This window comes from Falco punctatus (assembly GCF_963210335.1).
Source record: "Falco punctatus genome assembly, chromosome: 1".
Taxonomy (NCBI): domain Eukaryota; kingdom Metazoa; phylum Chordata; class Aves; order Falconiformes; family Falconidae; genus Falco; species Falco punctatus.
In genome coordinates this window covers 72581152-72603535 of record NC_137580.1, presented here as the reverse complement: position 1 = coordinate 72603535, position 22384 = coordinate 72581152, and the positions used below count along the sequence as shown (strand labels likewise).

The 22384-nt window shown below is 41.2% G+C and overlaps 1 protein-coding gene across 3 annotated transcripts in view; it reads right to left on the bottom strand.

Annotated features, from left to right (window-relative positions):
* The window catches only part of UNC5C (unc-5 netrin receptor C), a 266667-nt gene that overhangs the window by 125702 nt on the left and 118581 nt on the right, over window positions 1–22384 (bottom strand). Inside the window, exon 1 of one of the 3 annotated variants that reach the window (XM_080368785.1) lies at window positions 1–22384. This exon is cut by the window's left edge and continues 20017 nt beyond it. The exons of the other annotated variants lie outside the window; for them this stretch is intronic. The gene's annotated coding sequence lies outside the window, so the exon portion shown is untranslated. 3 annotated transcript variants of the gene reach the window in all.

Genomic DNA, 22384 nt, shown 5'->3' with positions numbered 1-22384 from the left:
CATGATTGAGTGTTCCAGAGTCTTATATGATTAAGGAGACAAAAAGACAGACAGCGACAAGCAGGAAAAAAAAGATAAGAAATGGATTACTCTCTAAGAAACTGAAAACTCCTCTAGAGACCCTAGGCCTTCAAGTTCATTTAAACATTAACAAACTTTACATTTCAAATCATATCTAGGAGGACAAGTGATAGGATTACACTGCTAAATCTATAAGAATTGATTTTGTCTCAGTCACAGATGCACACTGTGCAGTATTGGAAAGACTGCTAAGATGATAAGGTTATGACACACAGCAAATAGCATGCAGCCATGATTTAGATAAACCTTTTGGTGTCTTTAAAAAAAACAACAAACCAACTCCCTCCCACCCAAAAACCCCACAAGTGTCACATTGTCTGAAAACCAGAAATGCTTCTAGAAGCATGTGCAGCCCCTTCCCAACGTTGGCGTTTCATTTAGAGGTTGCTACAGAACCTGTGTGAATCACTATTGCCGGAAAACATGTGGTTTGATTTATTGTTTTTTAAAAATCACCATGTATCTCTACATTTTAAAAACACCATATTGTTTTGTACAAAACAGGAGATTTGCGTTGTGTATCTCCAGACATTCTTGCTCTGTCCCCAGCATCAAACAGTCCTATGAGTCAACAGCACACCTTTATTTTTAAAGCTTTTATATACCTTAGATTCTTGGCTTCTATGGAAACCACTACCTCGTTTCTTAAATAATAGAGAATTTAACTCAAAAGGCAGCTCAAGAGATACCCTAACTCCATTTCTTCCTCTATACCTACCGCCAAACAATAAGTCTTCAAGAGCCCTTGAGTGAGGTGGCAAACATGGGAAACGGACAATGTCGCATCATTCCTCTTTAACTTTCTTCCTTTGGGTGTTTATCTTACGCTTCTTCAGCATAACAAAGAATTGCCATAGGCTATGCAGTTAAGGGAGTAAAGCAAGGAAGACACTCTCCTACAGATTTAGGGTTGCAAATTTGGATCTCATTCTGATAACCTCCAAAGGTGTCTGCCAGCTGACTCTAAACAAGTCCTGGTTTATTTGAACTGCAAAGTCAAAGGCAGTAAGATGTAACTCCCACCACATTGGTTTGGAACTACTGGGTCATAAACTCCATAAACTTCTGTCCTTTACCTGTACTAGAAAAGTGCACAACTAGGTATTTTGACACAGTTCACCTACTGGGTTTTTAGCTTTTTTTCAATATAAGAGTAGCTACGTGCAATACGGTAACATATCATTATGCTACATAATATCACTCTTAACAGAGAAGTGTGTTAGAAAAGAATCCTCCCTGGCCCTGGTAAGTACATGCCATTAACACAAGCAGAACCTAAAAGGCCTACCCATACATTGCACAACATTGTATGAACCTCTGCTGTGTTACATGACTGGAGTTTACCCAGCCCTGTTGAGAAAAGACTGATGCTATTTAATCACTGAACGTAATTTTCTGCCTTCTGGCACAAAGAAAAATTAAGAAAATTAACTTCTTATAGAAAATACTGGGATATATTAGGAAGAGCTTGGGACCAAATGTCCTGGTTGTGAGTCTCCAACGGTATGTACTTTGTGTCATCTCTGCACAGGATTACTAAGTGAGGGGACAGTTTTGACAGCAGGCAGGACGTGGTCTGGTCTTTTTCTGGCAAATCTGTTGCTAAAATAACAACCAGTTAGCATAATGCTGCCCTGTCATTTCCCCTGATCCTTCCTCCCTCTTCTTCCATCCATGTAGGTTTGGACTTGGAGGTCTGTCTCTCCTGGCTCTCTACTCCTGTCTCACCTGTGTGTTGCTTGGCTCCTGGCAAAGCCGTATCGAGGGGAGAGACACTGTCAGTGCATGGAGCAGCAACCTCCACATCCTGACACTACCAGCCATCCAGTGTCCAAATTTACTGACTTGCAGGTGGGCATTAAAACCAACAGACCAAACCCATGCTTGCTCTCCCCAGCACTGGGCTAGGCAAAGTTAGAGCTTTATTTAGTCCACTGGAGTCCACAGCTGATCTGTGGTCTTAAATCTGTAGTGCAACCCAAACACAATCTTTAGGTCTTGCCTGTAGAAAATGCAGAACCAAACCTAGTGCAAAATACACTTAAATATAACATCAAAAACGGGTCATCTCTGCAAAGAAAGCAGATGCATGCGTTAATACGTAGGGATATTTTAGGGAGTGTGGGGGAAGACAGGAAGTAGGGCAGGTTTTAGGGTTTATATCTTTCAGCTTGAGTTTAGGGGAAGGATTATTTCCCGTGTCTTTACATACTTTGAACTGAAATTTTGAGCACCAAAATCAAGGACCTTACAGAACCCCAAGAGGTCTGATGGACATGTACTGTATGTGGTGTGATCACATATGATCTCTGGTAACCTACAATTATTATAGTAAAATATGAGCTCCAATGACGGACCAAGCATCATGATGCCAAAGTATCCAACCTCTGAAATGCACAAGCTGATTGAAGAAATAAGTCAGAGAAAATTAAATAATTTCTGAATTTTACTGGAAAGACTCCTCATATTTTACTGAACTTCTGATATATACATCCAGTTGGGAATGGTCAGAAATTAAGGTGGAGTTTTAAGGCATGCACATGGATAATGACCCACATTTGGATTAAGAACTGATGTAAAAACACTTTGCATAGTTGAATCTGGCCACCTTCCTAAAGGCTACAGCTCTGGCTGCAGTGATCCAAGAGAGACACAACTGAACAAGAGCTGTATTAAAGTATAAGGAGACAACACCCAAAACAAAAGCTAGATGACCAAAGGAGGCAGAGTAATCCCTAAACTTAGTGGATCAAGAGATCTGAGAGGTCATGACATCTGAGCTCAGTCTCAGAAATGTTAGGAGTACACAACTTCATAATGAAAGATTTTAAAAATAAGTGTGTGCATATGTACAGGCACAATGAACCAAATTCTGCTTTCAATTTGCCTTGGTATAAATCTAAAACAGACCTATCAATTTCAGTAGAAATACAGTGAATTTATATCACTGCAAATAAAAGGTGGTTTTTTTAACACAGTTAATCCCAAAGATTTGTGCTTGGTGAAGAAAATACAGGATTAGGCAAGAAAGTAAGTAGCTGTCTGCAGAACTTTAGGATTTAAAGAAAAAATTGCAAACGTCTGCAAAAAGTTGCTGATGAACACTGGGAGAAGATGAATTGATCTCTGACCACTGTAAGCTCCTAAACTACCACTTTTCAAACTACATATTACCTTTATATTTAAAGACATACTTAAAAAAAACCCCAAGAGCTAAAACCCACAGTATTGCAATAGTAGAGTAATAAATTTAAGGTATAAGGAAGGGCTGTTTAATCCTTGCAAAGATATGTAAAATAATTCATTGAATTTTATTGAATGACAACTGCATTTCACACACACCCACACCCTTTTCAGATAATACTGTTTGAGTTTGCCTCTGATTGTAGGATTTTCACAGTAGTTTTAGAAGATAAGTGTTTGTGCACAGAGTAGAGGTCATGTGCTTTATGAAAAAGAAATAGCTGTATTAAGACCTGGATAACCCCAATCCCCATCACTTGTAAAACCATAGTTCTACTTTGGATTTTAAATCCCTCAGGAAGTTCAGATTAATGCCTCAGCAGCACATGCATAACACCGTTTACTCTGCTTACAGGTCACACTAAGCTTCTCGAATACAACATCTGGACAAGCCAAGCACTGATTAACCAGGCCAGCCCATGTACATACATTCTTTGTCTCTTCACTCTTTCTTTTATTAAATATTGGCAAGATCCCCTTCACATAGCTGCACAGACCCTGCATAGTTTTCCCAGTATCTGTCATCTTGCCACCTTGCATTATCAAATGCAATGAGACCATACATCAGCAATAACTTTTACCATTTTCACTATCTCCTCAGCCATTTATTTAAAAAGAGAAAAGAAAAAGCCTACACCACCTGATGCATTAATAACCAGCCAAGCACAGGGCTTACTTGAATAAACATGCCAAGTGCATGTTCTCTGGGCGGCCGGGTTTGACGGAGATCCTTTTGGCAATGGGATAAATAGCCACACTGCTGTTTGATTGGAAAATGATTCTATTGAGCTCCTGCTTCGTCAGCACTTGGCTGCATGCAAAACCAAGGGTGAGCAGTTCCCATGGGGTGCGCCATGTGTGATGGGTTAGCTCTCAAATGCTCCGTTGTCCAAATTACGCTGCTGCTGCATGCTTCTCATGAAGAAGAAACAATTTAGTGCAGTATCATGCCATCAGCCTTTAAGCCACTGGTACAGTTAGTTTGTAGGTATCAAAAGCTGATTAACTTTTGATAAGGGGCACCTAAATGGTTCCTTGAATCGCCTGTCACATATTCGCCACAATTTCTATTCACTGTGTTGTCAGCAGGGTATGGTAATGGGGTATAAACACCGAGCGTAGCGTACATGAAAGAACCACTCTAAAACATGGTGTAGCAGCAAAGCTGGGCTGCAGGTAGTTTGACAATTAGACAATAAAAAGAAACTTAATTTACAATCCTACTACTTTGTCTGGTGCTTCCTTTTGAAAGAAAGGGTGCAGACACAATGCCATGACTTAGAAAAGAAGCACCTTTCATGTGCTAAACATACTTACCACAGGCAGCAATCGAAGCAGGGTACATATTGGCCAAAACCGTATGCCAGATCCCATGCTATGGACCCCATGTGTAGGGGCAAGATAGGGGGGATTAGCTTAGCAACAGCTAGCTGCAGTCTTGGCCAGCTTTCAGAGACCCACATGAGGCACCCTCGGCAATTTTTACAGATTAAGGAAGCTGCCCTGCTTTCGGAGCTGGCAGAGGCTGCACTGGGGGACGAGGGTCCCACACATCACAGCTGGGCAGGCCAGGCACTGAGAAACAGGGCAGGTTGCAGGGAAGCTCAGTGCCTCTGGAGCACCCTACACCCACCTGCAGCACCAGGCCATACCCTGTAACCCTGGGTAAATAATTCTAAACTGGGACTTTCAGAACTGCCTGGCTTTGGCCAAATATGCCTCCTACTGATAGTAGAGAGCAACCCTACTCTCAAACAGCTTATCCATCTCTGATGGTGCCAAGCAGCACCCAACACCTCTGATGTGGTCTTTGCACTGACCTGTGCCTAAAGCACTCACACTCCTTATTCCTCATGTACTGCAAAGCGGGCAAACGTACTCATTACCCACCTGAACATGTACTTCCCTTTTCTGAAATTTAGAGTAACTGTCTCAAGCTGACATGCCATGGTCCCCAACAAGATGTGGCACTTTTCTTTGGCTATCCAAGGCAAGTGCTTGGGCACCACAGCAAGAATACTGTCACTTGGTAGCCATCATCAGGCAGTAATTGATGCGGGTAACTACAACCATGTATTTATCATCCTGAAGGGAAAAGTTAGATTTTCGTACACATTAAAAAAAAAAAAAAAAAAAAAAAAAAAAAAAAGAAGTGAAAATTTATTATCTGTAAAGTTATGTTTACCACATCTATTTAAAATTATTCCATTAACTTCCATCAAGTGTTCTGTTAATTCATTAGCTTCATATATTTACATAAAATTCTGCCATAAGCTCTTTGTTACCAACGTGAATTTTGATCACTTTTAACCACAACAAATATTAAATTAAAACAGGAAAAAAAATCCCTCTCCAATTGCATACTTTTGTTCTGCTTCTTTTTGCACAGCTATCTTTGCACAGCTTGGTGAGAAAGCTATAAAAGTTCTCACCGTGTCATGTAGGTGTAAAAAGCTCTATCAAAGAAGACTTAAAAATAATAACCCAGGGTATGTCTCTGACATGATAGCTTCATCTGTAGCCGACCTAGCTCCAAAGCTTACCCTGTACATGAAACACATATGCTCGCAGTCACAGCTTCCGGCTAGCAGTGCTCTGCAACTCAGAATGAGCTGCAGTGGCACCAGGGTGATAAAGGGGCTTGGCTTTTCTAGCATGCCCTCAAACCACATTTTTATCTATTGTATTCTGTTCATTTGTGTTTCCATTATTTTAACAGCTGGACTAGCTAAATCTCTTGTAAAACTTCAGGCTTTCTAAGATCAGTGGCTGACTTCTATCAAAAATACATGAAATCTGACAACAATGATGAGGCAATCGAACAGCTGAACTAAACTCACTAGAGTCCTGCTTCACTTTACTGTGGGTACAAAACCAGTGCCAATACTCAATAATCTGTGAACAAACGCAGGTACTTTTCAATAAAGACTGTGTCCTGTTGGTGACCTATTTCAAAATATATATGGCAAGCCTTATCCATGGTGCTACTTAAAAGCATGCTCTGAGAAACAAGCACCCTGGCGAATAGCAGATTTAGAAGGAGGACAGCAATAAGATAGCAAAAGCCATCAGTACTGAACCATTGGGTTTGTTTGTTGTTTTGGTTTGGTTTTTTTTAATATGCAACTGTATTACGTAATACTATTGTGCAGTGATTTTGCAGCTATAAAGACCACTTCTTGATTAAAAGCTCAATGCACTATTCATTACAGTATTTTAGTGGATTAGTTACATAAATCCAGGTTTCTAACTGACTTCTGCTGTATAATACCCTGGCAATCTCAGCAAACCGCAAACTATATCAATGCAGACTAGACACGCTTAAAGTGCTAGTTCTGTTTATTTGCAGCTGCCTTTGTATCCCTGTGAAAAGCACCAGCCACCCAAGAAGGGCTTTGATAATTGCTGGTTTCCACCTTTCAGCGACTTCACAAACCATTTCCCAGCCCAAGAGCAGCGCATGCTTCACCATCCTGCCCAAATGCACTGCCTTCCTCCTCTCCCAGCGTTAAACTGATCCCCCTGCCTGGGGCAAGGTGATGGACAGACACACAGCCTAAGAGCCAAAAAATGCAGTCTGGCCTGGGTCTGGAGCAAATCCTGAGAAAAAGCTCAGTGATCGGCTAAGAAGGGAGATTAAGGCACGTTAACAGGCCACGTGAGGAGCTTTGTGCTGCTGCTACTCCTGGTTTAGGGCCTCTGGTGACAATGAAAGGGCTTCCCTCTTCACCGCTTGTCCATCTGGCACCTTCTACAAGCAGTAAAAATTCATGCCCAATTTTTTTAATGTATTAATTTCCTTCAGTTACTAAATTACATCTTAAAATGTAACATATGGGGAGCAATCTGCAGATGGGAGGGTGAGGAGAGCTCAGTGTTTTACTCTGTACATGCACTTATTGGAGTTCAAAAAGAGAGCGATATTTTGCATCTGGGAAGGGATGACACGAGAACAAAGCTGTATTTTAAACCTGTCACTTTAGGATGCATCAATACAAGAGTTGATAAATTTGAAAATAACAGCAATAGGGAAATTTAATGCTGTGTTCCTCAAGCTGCTGAGTTGGAGGACACTTTACCACACTGAAATATATACAAACTGAAATACAAGGCAGATACACTACTACCCCAGCAGAATTTTTGTGCCAGTCGGTAGTTCCAGCTTACTCCCTAGGCAGTATGGTGGCTTTACTTCTTTTTAGTGGTCCATCACTAACCCTGGCAAGAGTCACTAAAAATCATCCCAAGGTGGTGGCTTGCTGGCAGCTAGTGGATCAGCTACTAGAACAGCCCTATTAGCAAGTCTTTGCCTCTCTCGAGCAGTGACTTTGGAAAAGCAGGTTGTTAAGATGAAGGAAACCACAATACGTGGTTGAGTTGGTAGAAGGAGCCAACAAAAGAAGAAAAATAAAATTTCACCAGACATGTAATGGGAAAATCAGAATTTGGATATGAAACAGTTGTGAATGACATCCTTTACATGAGCTCCTCTCCAGTTCCATACTTTCCACACACTCTCCAGACCAGAGAGGTTTAATTAAGAAGCTGAGCAAGTCCTGTGCAAAGGCATGAGATGATCTACAAAAGCACATTCCACTGGCAGCTGTTAACAGCAGAAACTTCATTTTCAGCAGACTAAAGCCTCCCAGTTTTGCAGGAAAGTAGCTAATAAACTGAAACAGATGTAGTGTGGCCTGATAAAGGAGGAAGGTTGCTGTCTTGCCATTGAGCAAAGACAAACTGACAGCTGAAACTACAGAGGTTTAGGGTGTGTGAAAGCAATAAATATGTGGTACCTTGACACTGCCAGCCCTCGTTGGGCCAGAGGAGTGTGAATCACCCTGCGGCATGCTGGGCCATCTCCTGTGTTGCACAATGTCGCAGCCAGGGTGGTGCAGGAGAGAGCTATCGTTCCCATCATTCATCTCCTTCAGGTTGATCACCTCTAGACACCTGTGGGTGTTTATGGATAGCCTTTTGAGGCCATCTCACGTTCTCCAGCTTGGGTTGCTCCAGCGTGCCACGTACTCAACAGCCCCTGGCCAATTTTATGCTATGCAGACATTGCTCAGGTACCCAGCAGCAAAGACAGATCACCTACCTCGAGCTACATTGCCCTTCCTGATTGAAGCCTCTCTGCTTTAAGTGCCTTCACATCAAAGCTTTTGCTAACTTTTGCCACCAATGTTTTAAATAAGTGGAGCTTTCAGCAAACTCAGCTTAACTGCTAGAGCTGCTAAGAGGACAAAACGGAGGTAAACATCCAAAATATCTGATCTGTAAGTCAGAAAAATGTCAGATGGATGTACTAATTGCTTGAATTTAACAAAAGAAAAACAAGCTACTGTGAGTATTACTGATCTAGGAAAAGTAACAGCTTAGCATTACCTCTTATATGACACAGGGAGAACTGTAACCATGAGCACAGCAACAGCTGGCTATCAGGATAATGCTGGAAAATCAGGAATGGGGGGAGTATTCACCAAAATCTGCCCAGTTTAGAAGAGAAAAAATTCAGCAACCACAATGCTTTTTAGAAAACAGTAATGAAACCCTTAAAACCCTAAACTGACAGTCCTGAATCCCTTTATCAGTATGAGGGACTAAATCACAGCTGGAAGCTATATCCTTTTCAACCTTCTCTTTCTGCCTGTGTTTATCAGGAATAGATAGCTAAAAACATCCTGAAAGCCAAGGAGAGGTGCTGCACTTACTCAATGGCCAAACCCACCATTGAGCTCCTCTTCCCAAGCATGACTTAATCGTTCCTGGCAGAACCATCTTTAGGATATCCTTTCACACATGAGGACACAAAACGTGTCAGTAGCTCTGGCCAGACTCTGTGCATGCTTCCCCTACCTCTTTTTCACCCCCTATCACCCATTCTATTTTCCTGTTAGTTTCCTTCCCCTACCCAATATAATTTGTTACTCTTTTATGGAAGTAACAGCTTAAGTTGTGATTACTGTAAAGGCGAAGATTTGAGATCAGATGGTACTGGGAAAATAATAATGAGAAGTACTAACAGAAGGGTGAAGCAATTGAAAGAATTATTTACTGAAGTTATTTATTTGGATAAGCATAAGCACGTGGGGTGTTTGTTGTACAGGCTGTATTTTGTCACATTCCCTCTCTTCTTTTTAATCCTAACTCCTATGGCTTGTGACATTTCCCCTTACACCCACTCCCAGTCTGCTCAGTGGTATGGGACGTATACCAGAGCCTTGGACTATGGAAGTGATCATAGGGAGTTGGTGTATGTTGTGTGCTGAGCTTTTTTTTTTTTTTTTTTTTTTCCCTTAGAATGAAAATCTTTCTACTCCACAGTTTATTTGCTGAATTCAGTCTTTGCTTTTACCATGTTTTTTCTGGTCAGACCACAACTGCATTCTCAGTGCCACCACTTGGATAACAGTGCTACTGGGTCTTGAACAGAGACTATGTAAAATGCTGGTTTGAAATCCGCCCTCAATACATCTTTTGGTTGTCTTTCCAATGAAGGAGTTGCTGTACTTCACAATATGATTAAAGGTATTTTTTCAACTAGTTAAGCACACACCCCTCCCATCCTCCAGAAAGTAATGCCTTTTCATTGCAACAATCTTCAACATATGCTGAGCAAACCAAGGGATCCTTAAAAAATCCACTGTGCCTCATCTGTAACACTGAGCATAAGAAATAAACCTCCATCTCTGTAAATATACAACATGAAGCCCTTATATAAGTCTCTAACAACCATTTTCTCTCATCATTGCCACCTGATGGACAGAAGCAAGACAACATAGCTTAAGTAACCCTGTGCTTTATATAAAGGTCATCACGTCGCAAATTATACATGTCATATCATCAGGTGTCCAAACCTAGTGCAATTCAATCACTGTGAAGTTAGTACACAGCCAGTCACTACATCAGAAAAGAAGTGTAAGACTTCAGAAGATATAAAAATTAAAAGAGGGCTGGAACAGTTTTGTCACCAAAACCTAGTTGCCTAATTTTTCCTTCCCAAGTACCATGACACAGGGTTGTCTGCAGAGCCCACATAACCCTGCTTGAATGCTATTTGCCACTTTGTTTTTTAAGAAGGAATTTCTCCACGGTGGGCAGGCTCACAATAGCTGCCATTAAAGGAGCAGCAGTCTTTCAAAAAAAAAAAAAAAAAAAAAAAAAAGTTATCCACAGTAAATTTCAGCTGGATTCCTTAGAGAACCTAGGAAAATCATCCAAAACAGAAGTCCACTCTGGAGAATCCCAGAGAGAGCATCAGAAGGAGCAACTTTGCTCCCAATGGAAGTAAGCACTGTTCTCTAAAAAAAATTGTCTTCAGGTCTGTTATTCTATTTCCCATCCTACCATGTCCTAGACTGTCAGTAAATTATGGATGGGTCTGTGATGCCAAAGTAAGTTTAAGGTCTTCAGGGAACAAAGGTGGTAGAGAAATAGGCATCAATATTTTTTAACTGGCACCTGACTTTATGGGAAATCTGATTTCAAAAAAGCATATCTGTAAGTTATGAAGACATTTATGTGGGATCAGTATCATTAATGTTATTTTTCTAAACAGCCATGGGATGAAAAGGCTCCATTTGTCCTCTTCATGGCCAACATATGCTAAGTGAACACCTATTACATTGAAATGTTACAGCAACTCCTCTCTTAACCTTGAAAAGATCCAGGAACTTGTTTATAAGGACAGCCAAAGAAAAATAACTTAAGAATCTGAAGGCCACTGATTTAACAAAACCTGCATTTAGAAACATCTTCTCCCTCTCAAATTCATTAGAGGTCACATTTTTTTCTACAAGACCTGGTGGATGATCTTTGAGCATTTTGATGCTCCTCCATGGATTTTTATTGGCTATTATTTAATCTAGCATCCTTTTCTGACCTGTTATCTTAAGACTTTTTAGCAGTAAAAAGGTGAAAATCCTATAGCTGGCACCTGCACCTTTCTAAATGTGTTCCACATAATTGTATTTTTCTACATCATGTTTATTTCAGTTTAAGGACTCAAAGTAGAGCTTTTCTGATGTTTTACTATGGACAGCTGTTCTGTAAATTACAAAGGATTTTATAGACTATAAGAAGTTATTCACAGGCAATCTGCTTTCTTAAGATAACTTACTAAAGGTCTTTTCTCTAGGCCTTGAGGCTTGCAGAAAGAATTTTAAATTTAAACAAGATTAAAGTTATGATAATAGTGTCCCATTATGAAACCTGTTCCTGGCAAGTTATATTGAGAAGGAGGGATAAAGCCGTATGTCTTTAAGATAAAGGTTTCTTTGTTTTTGGGTGGTTTGGGGTTTTTTTGACTTTCAACTTAAAACTCCCTTAACTCGTGTAGCTGATCACAGTGATATGATACAACAAATAACATTAATATGTTATTCCTCTCTAGAAGCATTATTTATTTCTTTGTTGAAAAAAGGTTACTGGCATTTGGTCAATTTTTCTTTTAAGCCAATAACTGATATTTGAAACAGTGATCAATGCCAGTTGCCTCAGAAGCATTCGCTTAACAGACTGAGGGTCTTTTTATTTAACTTTCAGTTGTTCAACATTTTTCATGTTTCTTTCATAGCTAGAAACCTGGAAATGACTTCCTTTAAGACAGAAAAAAAATAAATCCAAAACACAGAAAGAACCACGGTATTTTTTTTAACATGCTCCCTGCCACTTACCCCTGCCCTGCAAAATGAAAGCTGAGACTGTCAGCAAACAGCCAGGGAATGGCCCTTCCCAAGAGTGTTTCTCAAACTGCCACAAGGAAACCTCCCTTGTGTCGCTGAACGAAACCAAACCTGTTGTCTTCTAATGTGATAAAAATGCAGCAGCTGTTCATTGCCAACAAAACCCCAAAGTCGCTGTTTACCGTACCTGCTACTTGTGAGCCAAAGCAATACCTTTAAAAGGCCATCAGCCCTGGCTCTGGCCAGTCACTAAGCCATTAGGCATCCCTGGAGCCTCTTTCGTTGTACAACAAAAGCTCCAGAGGGGTGGAGAGTAAGCGCCGTTCTTGTGAAGTTAAGCTCCCAAAATACGCAGAGACCTCGGGATCCCACCATTTGGTACTGCATTTGCAGTGAAACAGCCTTGGTGGGAGAATGTGCATGTACGTGCTGCGATGGGAGAGGAGAGATGCTGCACTTTCCTCAGGACAGAAAACAAGATGGAACAGTGATCTCATCCAGTATGGCAAATCCTTTGGGTCTGACCTAAGTGCAGAGTGTAAATTAATAGCTACTTTTCACAGTTGCTTCAGTTCATCCCATCCTACTTACATTCTGTGTCTAAAGGCTCAGACAGCAATGCTCCAGAGAAGTTTAAAGCCAGAGCAAGACGGTCCTCAAGTCTACTTGCATGACTCACAGGGAAAGACAAAAATATTCGGTTATGACTCCTGTAAGAGAGATCTTTTTTTAATCAGTGGTTATATCTTTACACTATTTTTATCTGTTATGAAAACAATCCTGCGGAGCCAAGAGCGAGGAATGGGGAATGCACTCTGCACAGGCAGTTAAAAGCAACTGCGTGGCACTGGGAACCCTGAAGTAACAAAAAATAGAATACAAACCAAAAAATAACCTCACTCTTCTCCATTCGCAACACCTAAAACAACAGGCTGTGAAAATGGTTTCATTAAAAAATAACAAGCGCACGCTCACCAGGGGATAGATCAGGGCAAACTGAATAAAAAATTCTTCAATCATTGCTGAAGTAGGTCAACTAGAATTAATTCAAAGGGCAAACATTCAAACTGAGCCTGCCACCCCCCAGCCTCACCCCACCTCCCCGCTGCATGTGTTTCTGTCTGCCCTTTGACAAGGCCAAGTGGAGATCTGGGCTGACTTATTACTTAATTTTGCACAATGCACTCGCCGCAGTGGGTCTCTTTCACTCCTCAGTGTAAACTGATAGGCCATGGATTTCCTCTGGATTTACACTGGTGTGGAACACAGCAAAGTGTTTACTTGGTGGTATCTGGGAACACAAGACACAGAGCAGAGTGACTCCCCAGCTTAAAAGCCCTAAGGACACCTTCCGATAGGGAACCAGTCGTGCAGATTTCTGCTAAAGGGACATATATGCTGGCCTAGAAGCCAGAAAATGTGCAGAAAGCAAATGCCAGGTGGTAGAGATTGAGTGAAAAAGTCTACACAGTAGTCAGCTGCCAACCACAAAAACCTGGACTGCTCTGCCAGGATGCACAGCCTGCCCTGTGCTGTGGGACAGTGCCCTGGGATGTGATGTCTTAACTAAGCCCATCAGCTGGGCCAGGGCATCGTTCCCTTGAGCTGACCTTCTGTCGACATGAACTAGCTCTGATGTATTGTACAGTATTAATTGACTTAATGGCTTTCAGCTATAAGGCCTTTGCATGCAGCAAAGCTGGCCTAGTGCTAGGCGTTCTTCAAAACATGTATCGTGTGGCAATAGCTTTTATGAATTGTTATTTGGTTTTTAATCCCCTCTCTCTTCTCCCAGGTGAGCTGTCATTTAATTTATAGTATGAGAGAATAATTCAGGTCATCACAAAAGAAAAGCTTTTTTCCTTTTTTTTTCCTTAGCTGACTCTAATAAAATATATTAACCTCCCCTTCCCCACCCCATCAGCCTTTTCAAACCTAACCTCACGATTGAGCTTTGAAATGCAAGCAGGAAAGGTTAACTCTGGGGGGTGCAGCCTCTTAACTGTTTTATTCAACATCCCATCTAATGAAACAGCTGCCACACTTTCCCTCCTTTCCCTCCCACCGCCCCAAAAAGCCAATTAACCCTATCCCTAGAAGAGCGCATCCTGATGGTAGAACAGAGATGCATCACTTTTCCTTTACCGCCAGCGATGACACAGCCAGATCAGAGGCACGAGTGTTCAGCTGTGGCTGGATTTCCAGCCTGTGGAAGGCACTGCCCCAGCTGGAAGGGAATCACGGCATTTTGGGCAACAACCAGGCTCCCCCAAGCATAAAAGGGAGCTGCTGCTTTGCTGCATCCACAAATAATCAGTCAGCCCTTTTAGTCAAGAGGCAAGAGAAATAACTTGAAGCTTTGGTGCACTTGGCACTTCCCCTGCAAAGCACTTAAGGGAACTGGGATGCTTATAATACCTGTTTCAGATCGCCTGTAAGATGAATGCAACCAAGCTTAAAAAAGTTAGAGGCTTTCTTCTTTGGGACAGAGACCCCTCCTTCTACACACCACTTAAATCACAAAAGCTGGATCCTGCTTCCACTGGTATCAATAGGGATTTTGTCCTTGATTTTAGCGAGAGCTTTATCCGCTCCTAAGAGAGAAAATTGATGCCCTAGAAAGCAGCTTAGATTTGAGATTGGGTTGCTAGTGGCCCTCCACCGGGAGACAGATTGGGGCCGTAGTTTTGTTGTGCTCTTTTGTGAAGCCAGCATCAACAGATAAGGGAGCAACTCTGCGCCATCTCCTGTGCTGTGGCTACGTGCAATCTTCCAGTGTATAGTTTCCAAGTGATGCATTTAAAAACCTTACTGGATTACTCAAACCAAGAGACTGAAGAAAGTCTGCCAGTGTTTGCCTTACAAACAGACCCGTCATAACAAACTTTTTCCTTCTGCTTCTGCCAAGAGCATCGCCTGCCCCCAGTAGGTGCGTCCCACCAGCACATGGTGCTGGGCTCCTCCGCCATGTCCTGCCAAGGGAGGCAGAAATTTCAGCAGCAACGCCATTTACATCTGGTGTATTGTTTTGCATTACAGCCACGGTCAGGCTAGTGCAATATGGAGCCTGCAGAGCCCCCAGCTAAATTCGGCACTTAGGATAAATGGAGTCAAACTTTGTCGATATGCTCAGGAAATAATGACTGACATTATGGTGCACGTCGAATATCTAAGCCTGGTCTTGAGGGAATAGAGGACATTTAAATGAGCTCTTCTGTGCAAGGCGAGGAGTGCAGACCACTTTATTGTGCTATTACAAAAAGATTATTATCAAAAACATTATCCTAAGCTCTCATTTATATTTAAGAGCATTTTTACTATTAATTGTCTGGGCTCCCCTTACTCCATAATTCAGCATGTCCAAGCCTGTTTCAGTTTCATGAAACCGGCATCTTTATTACAGCCTTGGGCTACAATTTTCCAACAAGAATTGTCTAAATACAGGATTTTTTTTCCTCTTCCTGTGTAAAATGCTACTCTCGATTACCTGCGAGCAGAGCTCCCAGGAGGCAGGAGAGGAATTTGTACTACTGAGTATCTGTGAATTGAGACAAAGGCATCCATGTCCATCATCAGTCTCTCCCACCCAGGCTTTCAGACAGTCTGGCTAACCGGGAGAGGGCCTTTCCCATCCCTGATCATGGACAGAAATGCCCCCATGCCAATGACCCCAAAGAGCATTTACTTCCCTTCCAACCCTGGAAATAATGAAGCTGACAATTTAACATTATTTCTCACATTCCTGGCATCTTGATTTCTTTCCAATGTTACTCTCTCTTGAAGAGTCTTTGTAGCATCTCCTATCCATCAGAGTCCTTTCCTTTTGTTCCTGCAACTTAAGCCCAGGAAATCTTTTTGGTATGCCATACAATCCATATCCTTGTTCAGATCTCTGTTTGGAGACAAGATGATACACCACAGTTGTTAATTTAAAACAAAATAGTGGAACTACTACCCTTTTGCACTCTGCTTTCTCTTGCCAATTATATGTATCTGGAAGACTTTACTGCACTGGTTTTAAAACATACATAAATAGAGCATCTGGACTTTGTCTTAATGAGATAAAGTTTGTCTACACTTTCTCAGCGGAATTATCGTTCTGTATAATTGGTAGCAATGATTTCAGAAGCAAGTCTCTGTTCTGCCAACAGCACACTCTGCAAGGCAATGAGGGAGCTGGGGCAGGCAGACTTTCCTTCTGAGGCAAAGCTGGCTTTTGTCTAATTACAAAAAAAATCAGAGTGGAAGAAAGTCCCGTTCTACTGACCTCCCAAATTCTCTGAATGATGCAGAATAAAACACATCCTCTTTTTAAACTCCAGACTGTGAGATATTTGGGTTTAGAGGTAAGCTTAGTAACGTCAGGCATGGAAGACCTCCTTCCCACTCCTTTAGGATACTCTGATACAAAATTCTTGGCAAGCATCAGAAGCTAATACTTTATCCTCACTGCACTGAATAATCAATCCAACCCTTAAACAGGCAGACTTCCTATTCAGCTGAATGCTGAGAATTTGGAAGAGATGCCTGTAAATCTTTTGTGAAAAGTCCAGCCTTTTGATCCCATGGAGGAAACCAGATCTCAGCCTGCTTTTAAAAAACAGTCTAGATGTTTTCTTTGCAAAGCTGGGCTTGAGAATGTCAGGGACGCAGACTTCTTGCTGGAAGTGGAAGGAGTACGAGTAGGACTTTATTGCTACCCTGAGTAGAGAAGATAAAGTAGACTTTTCCCCTATCACATACTTTGAAGTGAAATGGATCAATTAGTTTGGGGTTTACAGCAAGCGCCTCGTTCAGAAACGTTCTCTAAATCATTAGTTACAGCCTGCTCATAGGAGGGAGGCAAATTGATTCCCTAGCACTGCTTCAAGTCTTCATTGCCGAATTTCTTTTCTCACTTCTATCTATCATTTCTCTCACCTTTGTTGAGCCTTCCCTCACTCTTTTCTTTGCTATCTTTCACTTTTTTTGTCAGAATAAAATGAGTGAAAGTCGATCCCTTAATAAAGGTGAAAAGGTATAATAGAAACATTATCTCCTCCTTAACAAAGTGCCACATTTCAGTATTCCACTCCTCATCTTTCTCTGCCACACAGGTATCTTTAGCTGTCTCTCTTCAGTGCCACTTGTCTCTGTAAGTTTAATTATGCCCACTACATGTTTGCGCTGGGGTGGGTAAGGGAAGCTGCCCCAATGCCTGCACAAATCTAGATAAGCTGATACATAAAGACTCCAGGAGACATGGTCATGGGCACCATTACTACAGGGGCATAGAAAAGACAAGAAGTGCTCACCTGATGCTGCTGTGAGCAGTACCCACATCAGACACCCCCACAACACAAGATGCTGGTCTCCCTTCCCTCCAGCCATGGGGCTGAATTTATTCTAGAAGGACGGTTGTGCTCTGATGTAGAAGGGACAGGTTTCTACAACCCCACCACCACCAACTCCCCCATGCCTTTATCTCCTCCAGGGGTAGCTCAGGTTAAGCCAAAACTTCTCTGAGTGCTTACAAAGTTCTTTCCAGTATGTATTGCATTGCACATGCTTATCTTGAAGTATTTTGCCCAAGTTTCTAGCTTTCTTATGAATTTTCAGTGCACTGTGTGGCTGCACAAACAAGTTCCTGTTGTACCAACAGTCACCTCTTTCCTCCCTTCCTACTCCAAACGGGTTTAACGACACCCGCTCCAGGTTCGAACCCTGCAGCTATGTATTAATAACCTCCTTCTGTGCTGAGGCATAGACATCATAGACTTGTATTCTTTCTTCCTATCTGTAATATAGATAATCTAATTCCCTCTCTTAATCTCTGAACAGATCTAACTTTATCCTCACACTCTAGTTAACAAATTTCATTTACAGACTTCACAAAAAGACATTTGAAAAAAAAAAAAACCAAAAAACCACCTAGCTATACCTATGTTCTAATAACACAGGAGATTTTATGCCTTGTTTTAAATATTTTTTTCTTAAGCCAGTCAAAGACTATAAGAGATCAAAAGAAATAGTATGTTAATGTATTAAAACATCATACCTCTATTTTCCTGCTATGGAAATTAAAATCACTGGCCACAATATAATTCCTGCCACAATTCTTGTCTTTTAAGAAGTCTTTTCCATTGAAAACTGTTCTCATTTAATAGATGAGGTTGTTTTCAGTGATAATCTATACATATTTTAATAGTAACTCTGCTACTATGTTTTTTTGGAAATCTCAGATGAATACCATCTGGTCCCACTGATTTATTGACATTTAATTTCCTGAGTTCTTCCATTTCACACACACATACACACACATACATATATATGGAGAGAATTTTTTTGAAATATCTGTCAAAGGCAGCACTGCACCTTTGCTCTCCGGAATTCCCCCACTCCAAATTTATTCATCATTCTCAGTAGCAGAGACCAAGGAAAATAAACTCTTGAAAAGCATCTGCAACATTCTTATCTGATTACTGCCTAATATCTTGAGGGACCTGCTGATTTCTGTGGCTTCCTGCTCCTGAAACACTTCAGTATTAGCTTGTTATTTCTCTTTAGCTATATGGATCTTCCCCATTCTCATAGCCCCTGATGAGTACACACACCAAACTTACTTGCCAATAAATTTTACTTTGTACTGTAAGCTTACAAACAGAACTGAAGATGAATTTCCATTTTTAACACTGCTTTCTAGGCTGAAGTCAATTACATACTTTGCAATGAAACTTTGCTTCTTTTCCGTTAGATTATATGACTGATGCAATAAGTTTAAAAGTATTTTCATATATCCTGCATATGTGTGAACACATATAAGGAAATTTTGAGGTCTTTTTCAGTATCAGGTCTTCTTACTAACACTAGACAGTAAGAATGTCACTTTTCATTACAGTATGAATTACTTATGCATATTTTATTACATAGTATGAATTAATTATACTACCATCACCATACAAAGGGCTTAAATCATTTGCCTACATGTAGATATCTAATGTAATTTGAGATGTTCTCTCTCACAACTCACACATCCACTGGGTTGGCAAGGGTTAATAACTTTAGGAACAATATTCCTCTTTCGTTCTACTTAGTATTTTGAACACTTCATTTCAAGCAGCAAGATTCACCCATTAAAGGGGAGATGATGAGAAAGGAAACTTTCTGGACATATTTAGCAGACCCAAGCAGAATGTTCAGGTTTTGTGGGTTTTTTCATCTGTGACCCATGTACATAATAAATGGGACCCATTAGAAGAAATCTGTACGCTAAAAAAAAAAAAAAAGCTGAATTATTTCTGTCTCTGGAACTTAATTCACAAAATGCAATACTCACCCACCACCACTACCACACGTTATAGTAAATCTGAATTAGACAATTAAAATGGTCTTCATTGAGGTATTTGCTCCAGACAGATTCATGAGACCCTTTAGAAAGGAGGGAGGGAAGAATAATATTTTAAAAGCATCTCTGAAGCTAGTACAGCTTCAGGCTCACACAGATTCATACATGTCTTTCCGATATAAATATCACACTGCTATCCTCAGGAAAAAGACACTGGATCATGACCTAATTCTGACAATACTTTAGCACTAACAAGGATTCTTCATGTCTGTATCAAATCCTCACAACTCACCTTGAAGTAGATAGGTATTATTTCTTACTCAAGGCTAGAATTCGCCAAATCCTTATGTCTTTGTAATTTGATTCATTTCCCATTTGGTGACAGGAGTAATACCAGGAGACACAGGCATATGCGTAAGCATTTTGAGGACAGGGCTCTTGATAAAGGTGGTAATTAGTGCCCCGAGCCAAGAAGTGGATTTCTGGAAGGACAGACTGCAGTGAAGGACCAAAATGAAACCTTCAGAATGACTCTTCTGTGAAACTCCCATTGTAAATGGTTTCTTAATGCAATTGCTACATTGAATTAGTTTTCAACTCTTATCTCACTTTGATCTCGGATAACAAGAGGTCATCAAGATAAATACTGCTCATGCTTTAAATGACATAATGATGTTATTAGGAAAACCTGAGGGATTAAAAACCAGCCTATTTACTCCCACAAACAGTCTCATTGAGGTTCATGAGACCAACTGGATGCACAAATTAACCAACCTTACATAAACCAAAAAAAGTTCTAAAAGTTCACTCTTCATCATAGCTGCCATTTCTATTATTTTGTTTTATTCAGCTGAACCAGTGAAATGAGGAACATGTCTTACTAACAGTTTCTATTAGGATGGAGATCTTAACTGATAGGTGCTGTATGAACAGCTATGTAGCATAAAGCACTGCAAACCCAGCCTTTGGAAGCATAAGAAAAAAACCCCAAAACAAAACCCAAAACCTCCAAAAAACCCCACCCTGTGAACAATATGGATCTGTCTTGTCTCATAATTTGGCCCCATCTTATCCCTTTTATCCTCTCCTGTCATGAGGCTCCTATGCACTGGCTGCTCAGGGCAGCTTCACCTCTGCCTGTGCAAGAACTTCCAGGAGGAACTAGTATTTGCTTACAGCTCTTCCAGCATGCCTGGGGGCTGTGCTCCCATGAGCTCAGGTCTTACTGTAATGAAAATTTGGGATGGCATCAGGTGCACTTCCAAATCTCAGACTTGGTGTGTGCTTCTAAAACTTACTGCATTCAATTAAACCTACCAAGTAACCATCAGAGCAAATTAAAGGCTCATGTAGTCTTTAGAGTGTAACGTGGCTTCTTTACAAAAGCAGTAATCTTAAATGGTGCACTTTGTCAACAAATTATCTTTAAAACCCAGTGTTGATAATGTAGCACTATTTTTAGGCATGCTAAGACTCAGCGTGTTTAGCAAAACAGTGCAGGCGAGCTGAGCACTGCCACCGAAGCCAGCGCTCCTCCTTCTGAGAGCAGAAGAGCTTCACAGGTAAATAAAGACCGGGAATGCAGAATTACTAGCCATGGCTATGGGCACTGGAAGGAATATTTCAGGAATTCAGTGCTCGTGCTATTAATAACAGCAGGCACTGTATCCTCAGCAGATGGCTGACAACCACTGCCCTACCAAGAGCGCAGCGTTCTTGCTGATCTCATGGTTCAAGATGGTGCTTAAAGCCGTTGTGTTGGCTGGCTGTGCAGTTACGCTAACGCGCCTCATCTGGGGTCCCAGCGGAGATAAACTACGTTATCCAATTGCAGTAATTTTTCTGTTGTAGACAGAGGCTGATTATCTGCAGTGATCATTACTGCAAGGTACTGAGATTCCCAGTGAAGCACCTGCACTAAATAACACATTGTCTGCAGCAAAGGTAGAATGAGAACTGAAGGAACAAATCTTGCCATGCATTAACTCTTCAACCACTTTGATCCATGTGCTTCCACCGAGATTCTACATAAATTCTAACAGCAGAGATTTGCACAAGATTGCTGTGTTAGCATATGCATTTAGTCCACAGCAAATGGAAATACTACAAACAAAACCCAATGAAGTCTAAAAATTCCTAGAGAGTAAGAACATCAAATGAATTACCTGCCTCACTGTGAGATTGAAGCATCTGTTTCCTGGTGGTAACAAGTACCAATACAGCCGTGCTTGCAAGTCTAGATGCTAAACTGAAGCACTGAGTAAGTTAAACCAGCCTATCTAGCACACCAAAAGTGTATTTTCACTAAGGTGCAGTGCCACATGAAGGTGACACACAGGAAGGGAGTACTATGCACATGTTGTTTCTGGGGTGAAGATTTCTGGGGAAAGAAAGCAAACAGAAGGGATGAAATACCAGCTTTCTTCAGTGTTCTTAAAACAGTCTGAGAGAATACCAGAGACTCTTCTATGTTTACCTCTCAAAGCACAACCATTCCCTTCCATCCCTCCCCAGGCAGGCTATTTAGGTTAGCGGAAGAGTAGGAAACATACAATGCATCATCACTTCTGTCTGTAAGTCAAAAAGCAAATTGGGAACATCCATATTAGAAAAAAATGCACATAAATTAATAAGGCTTAAGCAAGAGACCTGGAAACCCACATCACCCCTGGGATGCAGAAAACAGCTGGTCACATAAAGACCAGGTGAGAATTACAAACTTGCCTCTTCGGGGATTTTCCAGCTGAATGTTTGGGGTTGGGAACTGAACAGGGGAAGAATTTTAAGGCAAGGTAAGGCTTTAATTATTGATCCCTTAATGCATTCCTGACCCCCTCATGTTGGTATCTCAAAGAGAGAATGGTCACCTAGCATAGCTCAATTTAATGTAATGAGCAGCGTCAAGGATGTATATGCTCCACACAGACATTACCCAACTGCTGCCGGTGCAATGCTTGCTGAAAGGCTGAAAAACTCTGGCCATTTTCTGCTGCGTAGACCTCAAAACCTCAGCTAGACCATGACATCTGCTACCCTTCCTCGCTGTGCT